This window comes from Sinohyriopsis cumingii, chromosome 12, assembly GCF_028554795.1.
Source record: "Sinohyriopsis cumingii isolate HCF-2022 chromosome 12, ASM2855479v2, whole genome shotgun sequence".
Lineage (NCBI taxonomy): Eukaryota > Metazoa > Mollusca > Bivalvia > Unionida > Unionidae > Sinohyriopsis > Sinohyriopsis cumingii.
The window spans coordinates 1,149,327-1,165,569 of record NC_142972.1 but is presented as its reverse complement, the minus strand read 5'-3'; the positions used below and the strand labels follow the sequence as shown (position 1 = coordinate 1,165,569).

Here is a 16,243-nt window from a genome sequence, read left to right as displayed (position 1 = left end):
TTCCTACTCGACAGTTTATCTAGTGATGTTCATTCGATAATAACCTATTGCAGAAAAGTTAGAATAGTTTTACACTCACGATACAAATAAAAACAAATTAATGATTTTTGTAGTAAGCAAGCATGTGAGATTTCGACTTTGGCAATCGGTCTAATTCCTGGTACAACTGGTGGCTTTTATACTGAACCAACACTGCCACCAACCTCTCAGTTTTACATTCATTTTTGACAGCAAAGAGCTATTTTGAATACTTTCATGTGACAAAGCAGCTAAAAGAATTAGTATGTGCCCTATGCACGAATAAAATTCACTAGTACTATAACAAATTAGCATACTTTGCATCACCTCTCAACCATCTCGACTTTTAGATATTTACCTCTGTAGCAGACATAAGTAAATACATAAGCCAAGTCGGCTGTTCATTTGCAGCCCAAGTTACGCATTTGATCTCCAGTGCCAGTCTAACTGTGACAGGCAGTCCCCAAACAAGCAAACCCATTTTCAATCCTAACTCAAAGTAAACCTAAACCATCATGCTAGGCTTATGATAATTAGGTTCATGCCTACTACCTTAAAAATTAGGGAGGTGTCAAAATACGAAACTATCCAGTGAGACCTTAATAGCATCGTGGAAAGTGACAAGTGGATGGACCCACTTAACCCGTGGAAGAGCTTGTGTGGAGGACCCACGAATGCCACATGTTTAATTACCACGCCGACGAGGAGAAATGAGAAGAAATCAAATACTTGGACGTGTGTTCGCTGTATCCTTACGTGTGCAAATATTGTCACTTTTCCGCAGGGCATCCACAGTTGCTCACGGAGCACATCGACGTGAACAAGAACGTGCAACCAAGACCGACCTTGTCAGAACACACAGGAAGAACTTGCATTGACAGGAACGTGGGTCAGCGTGGAATTGTTCAAAGATCTAGACCTGGGATAGCAATAGTTAGAAGTGTACGAAATCTACCACTTTCCCAAGACAAAACAATACCACAAGGACGACAGGACTCAGAAAGGCATTTTCTACGTCGATGGCTTTTTTAAACTGAAACAAGAAGCCAACGGTTATCCTTCCTGGTGCAAAACTCAAAAAGAAAAAGAGAAATTCAAAGAGTCATACTTGGAGCAATAAGACATCACTTTAGACCACATTGCTACTCATCCTACTATTTACAAGCTAGCCATACTGCAACGAATTCCAGAGGAAGACTTAAAGGATTACCAAAGTCTTTTACGCTATCAAATTTTGTCTGTAGAGGAAACTTTTGAGCGGTGTGTAGCGTGTGAGTCAGTGACTACACTATTTGGATACGCCAGTGGAGTACGAAAAGTTCTGCGCAAAACGTACGCTTATTACCTCCGGAAAAAGAAAAATATTGCTGTACATATCTAGTTTAGAAGAGAACTTTCACAATCTACCTCTGGAGCTGAGAAGACGCATTTACCGAGAGTTTGTCAAAATACAATTTCAACGCAAAGAACAATTGCATTCGTTACGTCACCAATGTTGGAATTACATGTACCTGAATGGTATCAGAGGACTGATTCATTTCAAAGCATTATATTGGTCAGACATTGACAAATCACGAGAAATTCATAACGTTTTGGATGCTACTCAGTCTACTTACAATAGTACACAGAATTCCAACGGATGAGTTAGAGGATTTTAACAAATCTTTAAAATAACTATTCTTGGTTCAGGAGGAGACTTCTGTGCGAACTGAACTGAAATAAAACCGCTTCTGTTCAGAAAGAACGTTTATTATCTCCAACCAAAGAGTATATAAAAACTGGCTACAGTGCCATGACCTTTATTAGTTGTGATACAACAATTGCCGTGGAAGAAAATAAAATCAATGACAGTATTCAGACGGTGGTGGATTACCAACGCTCTTTACGAGAACTGTATCCCATAAATGTGGTCGTCGTGTGGTGTGTGTCTTAGTGACTTGCTTTCTGAGATTTCGTTTACCAGCAGATTCCTTGTGGGCTCTTTACGATATGTACTATTAGGTGCCACCATGAGGGTGGTACGTTTAAATGTACACGAGAGACTCGTTCTGTTAAAAGTCACTGAAGATGTTCACGACGATGTGTGTCGAACTTGTGACTTACAACCTCACTTGCCAGATGTACTAGGCTAGAAAAGTTTGGGTTTCGAGGCTTGGACAAAAGAAGTGGCAAGCTATACCCAAGATTTGTGATCATAAATTTCAACGTTCAGTGAAAAAAAGTAACGTTTAAACCCCTGTTAGCCACAGTGTCAGAAGAAGAACCCATCACCGAGGAAAATAATCCCATTCAGAACAGTCATCGACATGGACATTCCCGAAAGACCATTCCGAAAGGACCCTTGTGTGACTGTACCAAGTGTAGAGACTATAAGAACATTACAAACTGTCCCTAAGACAACACATTTTCGTCACCAAACTTGTTGTACAGTGACTTGTTTATATTCCACTTTGATCGTTTAGATGTGGGTTTGTTTTTATCGATGTACTTAACCATTTGGCTTTGTGTATTTTTGTCTTTCGCGTTCATTTTTAGAACTGCTTTGAAATAAACGTGTCCTGAAAAAAGTATAAAAGCTCTTGTCTTGTCTGTTTTCGTATCAAAAGTGACATTCCCTGCACTATGGCTACCTCTACTGTCTCCCCTCCGTCTTCCACCACTTTCAAAGTCATTGACGAAAACTTAGATCGTGCTAGTTGGGAGGCCTTGTATCTTCATCTACCCTTTAATATGTTAATTGCTGGACTGAGCATTTCAGGCAAAACGGAATTTAGCAAACGTTTGATCGCACATAAAGATCATTTGATCTTTCGTCCACCTCAACGTATCGTGTGGTGTTACAAAGAGTGGCAATCGGCGTACATTCTTGGCGAAGACGACGGGATCGTGACTGACCTCACTTAAACCAATCCGGTCATTTTCGACGACATGTCAGAAGAAGACGAAGAAGAAATTAAACTGTGATTACTTGCGATTTCGTACCCATGTGTTTCACCGCTGGTGCCAAGACGTGGAGCCTGTCGTGTACACGTCGCCGTCGACTTAAGAAAATAATCTATCAAATCCCAGGACACTTTTGGTCTGTCTCACACAGCGTCAATATGACGTACCTTCAGTATCATCATCCCGTCGAATTGATTCGTGCATTTTACGGCATCAGTCGCGAAATAAATCCACAAATACGTGCTCGTGTCTTAGAAGCCAGTCTCAAAGAAGTCTTACGATGGTTTACGATGACAGCACGTCAAGTACTGCATGGAATCATTCACATTCTACATCAAACCAAACGCTTTTTAAAAAAAAAAAGAAACAAAGTAGCCTTGACACAACTGGTAGATCCCCGCATCAAACCAAAAAGCAAATCATTTTGAAACATGGTGGTAGCGGTTCTGTAAAGTATGTCATCATTCGCTGCCTCTTAAAAATGGGATCCCATGCCCCCAAAGTCATCCCCAAGAAAAAAAGCCACTCCCCAACCCAAACGTACTCAGGAGAAAAAGGGCATTGGTGTCAAGACCAGGTCACAGCCCAGAAAAAAAAGAAAAGTCCACAGAAAAGGAAAAGCCCTCAAAAGACAGCTTCTACCCGCAGGATAGGCACTTTGGCCAGGAAGCAATCTTACATTCGCAAACCACGACCTTCAGCGACGGTGACCACGTCTCCAGTAGCCTCAGGTTCTTCCACTTCTCCGTTGCTGGTGATGGCTGTCAAACCTAATGTGACACCCGTTCTTCCTCATTTGATGAAGCAATGGAAACCTGCATCTCCAAAAAACTTCTCCAGATGTGACCCCTCCTTCTCTTTAGCTACATTGGAAGCTGCTCACAAAGTAACTGCCCCCAAAATCAAACTCCAAGAGAGATAGGGCATGTTACAGAGTTTACTGGATTTCTCCAAGCAAGAACTGTCCCGATTAGTTCGTAGCGAACCCCTCCACGACGTGTGATGCCTGCCATCAAGGTGCTATGACGTAAAGCCAATCAATGGCGACGCATTCCAGCATAAAAAAACTTGTCAAAAAAGGATGGGGATCAGTGTTTTTGTGCTCTGAACACCCAATGATGTACCCTCAAAGAAGTGCAAACTGACACTGTCGTCGTTCTCCTGTCCATAAAGGAAAAAGAAAAAGACAGTCTCGTCATCCGAGAAAACGCTTAGCCAAGCATCAACGTCACCCCCAGAGATATCATCGCCGTCGATAGAAAAAGAGGACCCAACAAAGGGGAGGGGGATTCTTTGGCGATTTTTAAAAACACATTGTCACCTTTTTAACGAAGGGATAGACCAAAACAGATAGAAAGGTGTGTGACAAGTCATCCACATCAGTGTATTTTTTTGGCGTGTGCCCAGCAACCAACAAACAAAGATGCCCTCCCCCCCCAAACAAAACCATCCTTCTTCACTTCCCAAAGGAAAGAAAAAGGAAATGACTACCTCCTCGTTTAGTCAAATATGGGGACATCTTGTCCGTCCTATCCAAAGCTTCTCCATCCATACGATATCCTCCCAGTTTTTATTCCTGGATCGGCACTTCGCAAGTCATCGACTTTAAAAAGTAGTGACCATCATGCCCTTCAACACAGTCTCAGTTACCGCTACCACCGCAGTGACCACTCATTCAATCAGTTCTTCTCTGATTTACAAAAGCATCCATTATGGGTGTTGTGTGGAGAACGTGTGCCTCAAACCCAAATCATCTTTTTCTGCCAAATCTTTGTGGCGTACTGTGTCATCGGTGTTTCCATTGTCAACATGAGATTGCAACAAGGAAATAAACAATTGTGAACCATTTTACTGAGCATTTGCATCAGTTACTTCTTCCCAATTCTTCCCTGAAATCCTCCTCGAACGGAAACAACGGAGGTCTTGTGTCCAACGCCAGTCACCACCCCAACAATAACCACAACATTAATTCTCTTTTAGACACTGCTCTGACTTCGTGTGAACTCTGGAATTATGAACAACAACAACAACAATAACCAATTTTACTTGACGCTACCCAGTGGCAGTTCCATGGAGGCGTTTCCCAACATTACAATGTGTTGTTACACGGCCAAATTACCTCAGGCCATCCAAATGGATCATGATGCCCATTGGGTAGTGGCTTTGGTGGAAATGATTCACCCGACACATATCAAAAACATCGCTGAAACTCAAAACACTTTTGAGGTCGAAGTTCTGGATGCCCAAGTGCAACAATACTTGAATGAAAACCAAACTGTAGATGACTCTAAGAAACGACAAATAGCCCCCACTACTCAACGGTACATATATACCGTGAATATTTTGACAGGCTATTATTTAGCGGTCAACATTTGGTGGACGCGATTGCCGCCAGACTCAATGCACTGTTTGAAAAAGCCTTGGAGACAAAACCAAAAAGAATCACCCTGGAGTACCATAAAACGGCTTGTAGCCTACTGATAACATTTTAGGATAAAAAACGTTGGTCATTCAATTTTGTACAGAATTGTTTAATATTGTTAAGATGATTAATCTAGGTAAGCCCGTACAATTCATCACCAACAACTTGGATTTTGCGACGTATTTTAGATTCCCTGTAGAACTGAACCAAAGACTGAATTTGATCTTTGTGTACTCCAATGTGGTGGAGTACAACGTGCTAAGACACACCTCCGTACCGTTATTGCGTGTCATTCCTTTCAAAGTGGATTACGCTGACGAGAAAGGTGGAAACACCTATCACTTTCATCGGGTATTTGTACATCCTCACTATTTAACCGTCAGCAAGTCGTATTTTGACACTGTCAACATTGTCAACATTACTATAAAAGGAGATCTGGGACAAAATATTTCATTCACTAAAGGGAAAGTCACGGTGAAAATCCATTTTAGAAAAAAAGATTCTATTATAACACGTAAGTCATGTAGCCAGTGTACCGAAGAGTCACTCGACAGCAAGGACATGGTTTCGGAGATATGTTGAAATCGGCGTTTCGTTCGGTGGCCCGTTTTGAAACCGATGGTGACACGAGGATTGCAAGCCTTGAAAGATGCCGCTTTGAAGCAAGGTAAAGAATTTCTCCAAAACGTCATTACTGACAAACAAAACCCTAATGAAGCTTTCTTGAGAGCAGGCATAAATGACTTGCTTCAAACGGGCAAAGACATTTTATGTCGACGAGAAACTCCTATAAATGCCTTGGGCTCTGCTGCTGAGTCAGGCATTCCTGATTCCCTGACGCCACAGCAAGGGCAAGGCAGAAAGAGACGAAGAAAACTCACCTCCAGAGAATTTCACACTCATGAAGCTAGAAAGACTAAGAAACGAAAAAACGTCCGAGACTTAGACGTTTTTGATTATTAAAATAAATCACAGAGAGAACAAGAAAGAAAGAAAGAATATAATGCACCGAGAGTCTTTCGGCTGTTCCAAGTCGGAACTGAAGCTGTTTGCCATGCCACTCACCATGATGACGATGCAATAATCCCAATGGGTCGAATGTCATCCCGTTTCCTCTGTCAGTGACTCAGGATCAACCCCCATCGAGTTTGAAATCAAAGGACAACCCGAAGGTTACATCGATCTTACTAGCAGTTACCTGTACCTAAAAATCAAAGTTGTCGATCCAAATAATGGTTCTATAAACGATGAGGCAGTAGCTCCCGTCAACAATTTTATGCGTTCCTTGTTCAGCTCGGTGGATTTGTACTTGAATAACAAACTGGTCAGTAGTAGCATACTTAACCGTACCGATTCTATATGGAAAATCTCTTGACGTACGGAAAATAAGCCAAGAACACTCATCTGGATGCTTGCGTGGTATGCAAACCCGACACGCCAGGCCAATTTAACGCCACCGAAACGGATCCAACCAGCAAAAATACAAAAATGTGGATTGTATAGAACGACGAGACAAAATCAAAGGAGACAACAACATTTTAGAACTGATGGATCGTTTGCATTTAGACACGTTGTTGTAAGAAAGTGTTTGATGAACGACGTGGATGTCCGTCTGAGACTGAATCTCAGCAGTGCCGCTTTCCATTTGAAGAATGGAACTGATGACCCTTACAAAACCAAAATCGAGGAAGCCAAAATATACGTAGGATGTATGGAAGTGTTACTTAAAGTGGGAAACGACATCAGTCACACTTTGAGCAGAATGACCTCCAAGTATCCGATACTCCCACTAGAAAGCACTCTATGATCGAAGATCATCTGTTCAAATGACAGTTACCGAAACGTTTATTCGTTGGTATCGTGAGCAATGCAGCCTTCAGCTGAGTCGGCAAACAAAATCCTTTCCACTTTTATCACTATGACGTATCCAAGATTGAAGTCAGTCGCAATGGTAAAACCTTGTGCACCATGTGTTTCGAGCCTAACTTTGAGAAGAAGATTTACTGAGATCGTACTTGTCCCTGTATGAAGCCACGGGACAGTTAGGAATCAACACCAGTCACGGCATTACGTACGAAGATTACGCAAAAGGTTACATTTTGTGGGCCTTTGATTTCACTCCAAATCAAGGCAGCGACGAGGGGCATTTCCACCCTTTAAATTCCGGTCAGATTCGTGTGAAACTTCAGTTTAAAACATCTCTACCCCACACGGTGAACGTCATCTTGTATGCCGAATTCGATAATACCGTAGAATCAACAGTTTGAGAGAAATCATTTTAGACTATTAAAAGCTATGGAAGACTGTTATCCCTCTTTGAATGGTGGATAATCTATGGAAATTGAATGGGAGTTTACCGTGGAAGCAGAACCCCAAGACAAAGACGAAGAGGACACAGTGATGAAGTAGAGATGGCCAAAACAAGAACAATTAGTATCCTGTTTGTCAAACACCTGGCTGAAAAAAATTACGGAATTGATCAAGAAAGATTGCTATGGATGTAAAAACGATCATCCCAGTCAAATTCAACACGATAAATGTTTGATGTTGAGTCAAGAAGAAAAATTGGACAAGTATCTGGAGGACGCTTGGAGTCTCATCTCGGAAGAAGCCGTGTTGCATCAGTGGTATAAAGACTTGCGTGATCATTCCTCTCCTCCACTGATGGCCCTAGAGATCCATCACATCGAAACTCTCTTGGCTCAAAGTGTGGAGACATAGCCAAGAAACGGTTACTTGTCAGACATTTTCAAACAAAAAGTTCGGATTGAATTAATGGTTTATCATCACCTGTAAAAAATAGAAAAAGAAGACAACACAAAAATGGATACCTGGGCACTTTATTACTTTTTGAACCACAGTTCGTGCACTGCTTCTTGGAATCATTTCCTGTGTGCTAAAAGATGAACTGCCTCATCGCAATCCTCGAGACCATCAAGCTTATGTCATCAACACGGACGTCAGTCATCTCCCAGAAACCCACTGGGCAGTCGTCTACTTTCCCCGTTGTATGGAATATTTAGATTCGGAAGACATCATCGACTTTACAAGAAGAAATGCCCAGACGACACGATTCAATGATGTGAAATTACAAGACATAAATTCCATGGTGTGTGGACAATATTGTGTATATTTTCTTCATCAACGCAGTATTAGATATTCTTTAGAACATTCAGTGACTTATTTTGATCGTCACTCTTCTAGAAAAGATAACAAAGTAGATCGATGGTTTTGTGACCATTATGGTTATCTTTGGTCTTTAGCTAGGAAACGTAGTGTACATCAATGGCAAAATGACTTCCATTCCTGAAATTCTAGCTTGACTTCACAACATTCTCAACCTTGTCAAAAATAATTTGTTATTTGAAAAATGTTTGTTTGTTTGTTTGAAAAAAAATGTTTTATGGTTAATTGTTAGTTGTTAAATATTTGAATAAATTTTTTATTTTATTTCTTGTTTTTTACAAAATGTATCTGTCGCTTGTTTTCAATTTTTATCATGATACATCTTCTTTGGCTTCTCTCTATCCCTCACCCTCAAATCAAACTATCGTAGCGTTCCGACTCTAAACATTGAAGGGATGTTTTCTATCGCGTACACGCTTGAACCATATAAAGCAAGACAGTATCCAGTCTGACCATCCATTGTTGACTGATCCTCCTATGAAGATGCATTCTAATTTAGCTAAACTAAACGAAGTCTACGTCCACTGCACCGTATCAGGCAAGGCCTGATACCCAGACGTGAAGAGATAGAGAATGTCAGAATGCTGAAAGTGGTCGAAGACCTCATATGAGAGGTCTTCAGAGAGGAAATCAAGATGGAGCAAGAAGAGTGGACGGAGAAGTAGACTTCAGAAGCAAAAAGAGCAGAGAGAACAGCAACAACAACAGCAGGAACCAGACAGAGGATTTGTCGACTGCCGTGTAGACACGAAAGAGTTCTCCTTCTCTTTCCGAAGAAGCAGACTTTATTCTGTGGGAGATCCTGTCGCCAGACGGGGAGGCAATCTTAGACGATAAAAGATTGCCATAACTCCCAGTCCACAAAAAAAATCCCTTTTTAGGGCTACTCCAATACTCTATAAAAGAGATACTAATTCAATTGCCAATTGTATGTTAGTAAGTTTTTTAAAAAAATAGAAGCGTGTCTATAAGCACTTTTTTCTTTGTTTTATGTCTAAAATTAAATAGAAGTGTGTCTATAAGCACTTCGTTTCCGTGGCTTGTCATAAAATAGTCTGTATGTGTTTGTAAGTAATAAAGTGAGTGAGACTTTCTTTTGGGTCCGCAAGTTCCATGTTTTTGGGGATGATCATATGAACCTTGAGAATTTTGGTGTCAGGAGATTTTTCTTTCACGACCGCGCCTCACAAATATAAATCGAAAGCGTCCGTCAGTGTGGTTACACATCGTTGATTCATCAACTTAAAGAAGATGAGCAGACTCGCCAAGCTTCTTGAACTTCAGATGCACTTGGAATATGCCAGGCGCCTCCTGTACGAGCTGGCCACGGAGGCAATCCAGGAAAGTGAAAGAATTGAAGAGGAGGAGGAGAAGAGAAAGAAGAAAGAGAAGGAAGAAATAACCCTGCCTCGGCTCATGCTAAGGCCTCTGTATGAGGTCAAGCCTAAAGTGAGGATACCACCACAGGCAGCACCACTACAACCACGTTAGCGACAGCCACTGCCACAACCACGACCTTTACCACCATTAGCAAGAGTCGTGATGCTTCAGATGGAAAACTGGGATGTGGGGTTGCAAGAGCAACCACGACAACAATAACATTATCCCCGTGTCTGGCTAGTAGAAGACAGAGGGAAGTCTTCAGGGTCCGGCAAACTGAAGCTTAGGATGATGAAGCCACTCAAGCTGCCTCCGCACTCGCAGCAGCTACAGTCAGTTGGGACAATTACTGGGGCCCACGTTGTGTCTGTGGTACCAGGCTTGGGAGATGTCACCATTAGCCAGATGCATCTGAAGTTCAAAACAACAGCCCTTCTCAGGGCTACGCAATACTCCAAAAAACAGATCAATCAATTTACCAATTAGTGTGAGTGTGGAGTAGTGTGATTATAAAAACTCACTCCTTTACTAATGTGTGTGTGTGTGTGTGTGTGTGTGTGTGTGTGTGTGTGTGTTCGCGAACGTTTGTTTGGATAGTAGATATTGTGGTTTTTTCTACTTCCATGTGTGGATAGTAGATATTTGGGTTTTTGATAGTATATTTTGGGTTTGTATGCGTTCGCGTAAGTTTGTGTGCATGGTAGGTATTGGGGTTTTTGATAGTATATTTGTTTTTGTTTTTTTATCACTCCCTTCTGTGTGGATAGCAGATATAGTTTTTTTTATATAGTATATTTTGGGTTTATATGCATTCGCGTACGTTTGTGTGGATATTAGATATTGGGTTTTTTATAGTATGTTTGTGGGGTTTTTTTTACCATACCCTTCTGTGTAGATAGTAGATAATATGTGAAGTAAGTGTAAGGGATGTTTTCCTTCACGTCCGTGCCTGACAAATAAAGTCAAGCGTCCGTCATTCGCGCCATTCTACACGGAATACTCAAATAAGATGGCGTCTAATACAATTGATGAAGTGAAGACGTTACAGGAAGAGGTGGACAATTTGGGGATGATAGAAGAGATGCTGGTAAAACTGGATGAGGATCACTATTCTTACAGACCCCACCGAGTTTAAGATGGAAATAAACATTTTGAGAAGGTCTAAGGAAAAACTAAGGGAAGTCATAAAACAAGAAAAAGAGAATGAGGATGAAGAGGATATAAGAAGAATGAGAGCATGGATAGAAAAGATAGAAAAAAGAGGAGAAAATGAGAAGAGGAAGAAAGAGGAGGAAGAAAAGGAGAAACAGGAGGAGGAAACGATGAGACGAAGAAGAAGACAAATTGTCTACGACAGAAAACAATAAGTTGATGGAAGAATGGAAGAAATCAGAAGAAAGAAAGAATAAACCCAAAGGCTCATTTCAGGGCCACTCATATGCCTCGAAAAGATTTGCTTTCTTGCCTAAATTTTTTTTAGTCGGTAGTTTAGTTGTTTGTGTGATATACTGATGTTCATCAATATATGTATGTGACGTATATCTATGTATCTGTCTATAAAGAAGTTCTATGCCCCGCCCCGCCAAGCGCTGTTTTATTGGTATAGTTTATGAACTAGCTAAACCACCCGCTACCCGCTGGACGTACCCGCTACCTGCTACCCGATAAAACAACCCAACTTTCGACATCGTCGCTATACCGATCCAATATTCCCCATGTTCAATTCTCTTGACGCTAAACGTTCCCAGGGTGTTCTAAAAAGTCTTGACGTTAAACGCTCCCAAGGGTGTCTGTAGTGTATTTTCCCATTGACGCTAAAGTATCCCACTATACTACTGATGTCTTCACACAATACCGCTTCCAAACACACCACCAAAGCAGCCACATTTGGCACGTATATATACCCAGGCTAAATCAAGTGACCCAAAACTAAGACGCTAGATGGCAGTACAAAGCCCGCAAAGCATTAAAATTAGAATATAAACTTTAACGAAACGAAAATTACATTAATGAAACGAAATTAAAGTCCATGGGTTTTCCTCGTTACAATATCAGTATTAATTTTCATGCCGAGTAAATCTATGCTTCGCTATAAGGCTGCATCCTGTTACTTCTCGCCCAAGGAAATAAAGTTATGGGTTTTATATGTTATACACCATTCCTACGTGATTAGACATGTGAACTATATGAACTGGCAAAGAACTGGCAAAATTACAATACATTTATGTAAACATCAATAAACATGTATGCAAAGGTGCAAACGACTTTCCCCACCCAAGCCGCCCACTTCCCATAAAAATGTATAAAACTGTTGTTTTCATCCACAGACCAACCTCCAAACATGCTTCAAGGTTTGAAGTGGCTGTATGGAACGGTGTTGGAGGGATTACGCTACAAACACAAATTACGAAATTACATACGTTTTATGCTAATGTACATTTATGGAAAAGTTCCCCACCCCCACCCTCATCTTCCTAATCCCCATCAAAATTCTAAAACCGCTGTTTACATGCACAGACCGCAATCAATCAATCATACACCAAGATCTGAAGTCTCCATCTTGAACCTTGAACTGAGTTGTAGGAGTTACGCCATAAACACAACGTACCAAATTACACACATCCTATGTCAGTACATATTTGTGCAAGTACACTTTTATGTCAGTACACATTTTAGCTTGTACACAGTGATGCAAGTACACGTTTATATCAGTACACGTTTATGTCATCCACACATTTGTGCAAGTACACTTTTATGTCAGTACACGTACATGCAAATACACATTTATGTAAAAGCGAACCTCTGTCCATAGATTATACAAAACTGTTGAGTTCATCAATGTTCCCATTAGGCCCCTTTATCACCAAGCGCTTTCGGCTATATATGGGTTTTGGTTTCAGTTTACATTCACGAGAAAAACTACGTATTACTATAACCACATCTCCATGCAAAGATTTCTTATAATAGTTACACCAAACAACGCGGATCTTTTGAGGCAAGAAAGGTAAGACTAAGCTGTTTTTATAAAATATTTTGGAATAGTAATTTATTACTTAGAACGTTTCATGACGTTTAATTCTAGATGTTGAGACCTACGATGTCGTATCCTCGACGTTGAGACGATATACTGTGTACATAGCTGTAGTACCTCGACATTATCGAGGATACTAAAGTACACGTCATGCAGATCATGTAAGCGCATTTATTTATCATAAGTTAAATATAAATTGTTGTTTTAAAATATAATTCTAATTTAGCTTAACACAATAATTTTCACACCTGATTACTGAATGATCTGCACCTTAAATGTACTGGATAAGACATTCATATTTATCACGTCCAAAAACGTACTTGAACATTGATTTTGCCGTATCTACTTATCGGGGCGCGTAAATAATGACCTTCCAAAGGAATATGGACGTAAGAGGTTCCAAATAAAATGAATATTTGACATTTACAAGCATGTAGAATCAAATTCTAAAAAATGACACCCATTAATGAAATAATCGTTGTTGAACGCCTACATGACCTGTATAATTTTGACTAAGACGTTCTCCACCTTGCAATAGAGCAACTAAAATTTTGCTGTCGAAAACAAAAATAACACGTGAGTAAAAGCTAAAAATGTTTTTTTTTTTTTTTTTTTTTTTTTTCTTTTTTTGGTTGTTTGTTTGTTGGTTGGTTTTGGGCTTGTGGGGTTTTATGTTCAGGAAGTTTGGCTGATGATAAGTTTGTAAGCCTATATAAGGTTAATTACATTGGTATGTTTGCACTAAGGGACCGTCCATTTATTACGAATGCATGGAGGGGGGTAACCCAGATGCGTACGCTTGTGTATGGGGGAGGGGGGTCTACTGATAATGAACGCACGCATAGGAAACGGAGGTAGGGGGTGAAACCTTGATAATAATTTGTCTAATGCGTAACCTGTTCGACTGGGCTCAGTCGGCGTTTGAATTTTAGCGGACACTAGACAAATTGTTTAAAGTTACGCAGCTTATTTCTTTGATGCAGCCAGACATTCAACGTCGGTGGACTATCTGTTTTATTAAACACGTTAATATTATTAATCCTTTATGGTTTCTGCGTGGATTAAATATATGCCGTTCTATAGAATTCGGGGCGGGGGGGGGGGGAGGGTCCGTCAAGCGTACATACGCAGGTGGCGTGGAGGTTTGTAAAAAAAAGTACGCATGTGTACAGAGAGAGGGAGGGATAGAGCTTTGCCAGTTTTTTGCGTACGTACTAAATGGATAGCCCCTAACTGTATATTGGCCACCATGACAGATACTATATTTTATGCTCGCCATACTTACTACGGTTTGTTTACATTTCTAACGAAGGTCCAATGCCCATATTTGGCACACCAGAAATGAAAACGTTAGTTTTTAGATGACCTAATACTATCCAAATGAAAATTTAGTATGAAGAAATTCTACAGTGAATTTCTTCACTACTGGTATTAAATATGAAGACTGCTTTATTTGTTTAAGGATATGCTTATACTACCTTCAAACTGTCTGACAATATGCGAAAAATGCCCTGGGTATGACTAACACCCTACTGCTCCATTGATATATGTAAGAACGTTTTGCTAAAATCCATCCACGAAGTAAGCATGGGCGCCCCGCACATAGGGGCAAGGGGGTGGGGGGTGACACGTCTCCCCCCCCCCTCGGCTTTCACGTCTAAACAAATTTTGGCCGACATCCGTAAAATTTAATAGCTGACCACTATATGTCTGCACCCCATCCCACCCGACCACCCTGAAAATAATTATGCTGGCGCCCTGGCAATAAGGTTGCAAATATTAGTACAACTGTGTATATCGTCAACTATTATGTAAATGAGTACATAAATAAATCAAAGTCGACAGTTTGCAAGTTGAGAGTTATCTTATAATATTTTATTTCGAAGTGTACATTCTCCTCCTCTAACAGTATTCTCAAAAGGTATTAATTTTATCCCATACTGAAGGCCGCTGAGGCCCTCTTCAGCAGATTGGTAGACTACGGAAACTGCCCAACTTTGTACTGCGCAGCGTAGAGTCGACGCGGTTGTGAAACGTCCCTAAAATGTATGATCTAAATGTAGAGTCCGTAGCATTTCTTAATGCAACTACACCAGGAGCTCAATCTATCATATCCACGGAGCTCAGAAACGATGATGGTCTGAAATGAAACTTGTCCTAACTGCACAATTTGAGAAAGCCACTCCTTTTATAGAAAAAGTTAACGAAAAAGCAACTTGAGATGGCAACCGCGAAAGTTAGAGCCAGGCTTCGTACCGACGTCGTAGTCGTACTGCGCAGACTAATGATGTCATACTGAAGCGCATTGAAACTTGCATGTGCGAAGGGTCTGAGTGGGCATTTGTCCCCTGATAGGAGCTTGATATAGGTGTGTCGCAGTACCGACCGTTTGGAGGCAACATCTACATTCCATCATAAAATTTACACCATGAGGCGTTATGTGATTATTGTGTAAAATACCAATAACTCGCTGTTTTGAATGGGATATTATGTGGAAAACATGGCTGCAAACAAAATCAGAGGCTACCACGATCTCCAGAATGTGTGTAGTCAAGGTTCAGAGGACATTAAAGTTCATCAAAAGCCCATGGATGGCCCGGCTCAAAACTTATATTACGACTAAGGTGACATCAGAGTTTGAAAAAGATTTCTTCAAGTTCAGTTTTCGGAAACACAATGGAGAACCTGCGGAAGCGGATATGGGTGGATCTCGTAAGGCTTGGGATGGAGGAAGACAAGTTGCGATACCCGGTTGCCGACACAGAGTTTTAGCTTTGAAAATCCTCGTCTCGGTGTATTCCATTAAAGCCAACCTTAAGTTTAAAAAAAAAAAACAGACCTCAGCAAGCTCCTCATATACGACTTTTGCTACAACAGTATCATGGCCAGGTATGGAGAAAAGGCACCCCTACTATGCGCTGTTACCGACAGCCCGCTACTGCAGAATTAGGTTTGCCGAAATCTAACGCGACATGCCTGATGATGCCGGCCTCAATGATATGAGCGATAAACCACGTGTGTTCCCACTCTACGGCACAGCTAAAAAAAATGTCGAAGGCAATTTTAAAAATGAGTACGATGGCCAGCCAGTTGCCAAGTTCGATATACTCTGTCTCAAGATGTATGTTTTACCTTAAGAATACGGTACAGATCCACAAGACCTTCACGTAAACGCCGATCTCTGGCACCACCCCTAGCCGGTGAGCCTCCAGAAAAGAAAAGATGATCGTCACACTGTAACAATTACCCACAGTGACCACCAC

General features: G+C 40.9%; 2 protein-coding genes across 9 annotated transcripts in view; one reads left to right on the top strand and one right to left on the bottom strand.

Annotated features, from left to right (window-relative positions):
- LOC149785906 (phytanoyl-CoA hydroxylase-interacting protein-like) overlaps positions 1-16,243 on the bottom strand; it is a 94,642-nt gene that overhangs the window by 51,949 nt on the left and 26,450 nt on the right. The window lies entirely within an intron of this gene.
- LOC149785907 (phytanoyl-CoA hydroxylase-interacting protein-like) overlaps positions 1-16,243 on the top strand; it is a 50,696-nt gene that overhangs the window by 17,526 nt on the left and 16,927 nt on the right. Inside the window, exon 1 of one of the 5 annotated variants that reach the window (XM_089976133.1) lies at positions 12,467-12,953. The exons of 1 other annotated variant lie outside the window; for it this stretch is intronic. The gene's annotated coding sequence lies outside the window, so the exon portion shown is untranslated. Of the gene's footprint in view, positions 1-12,466; positions 12,954-13,011; positions 13,142-16,243 lie in introns of those variants that run through there. 3 more of the 5 variants (XM_089976131.1, XM_089976129.1, XM_089976132.1) reach the window with 3 other exon arrangements.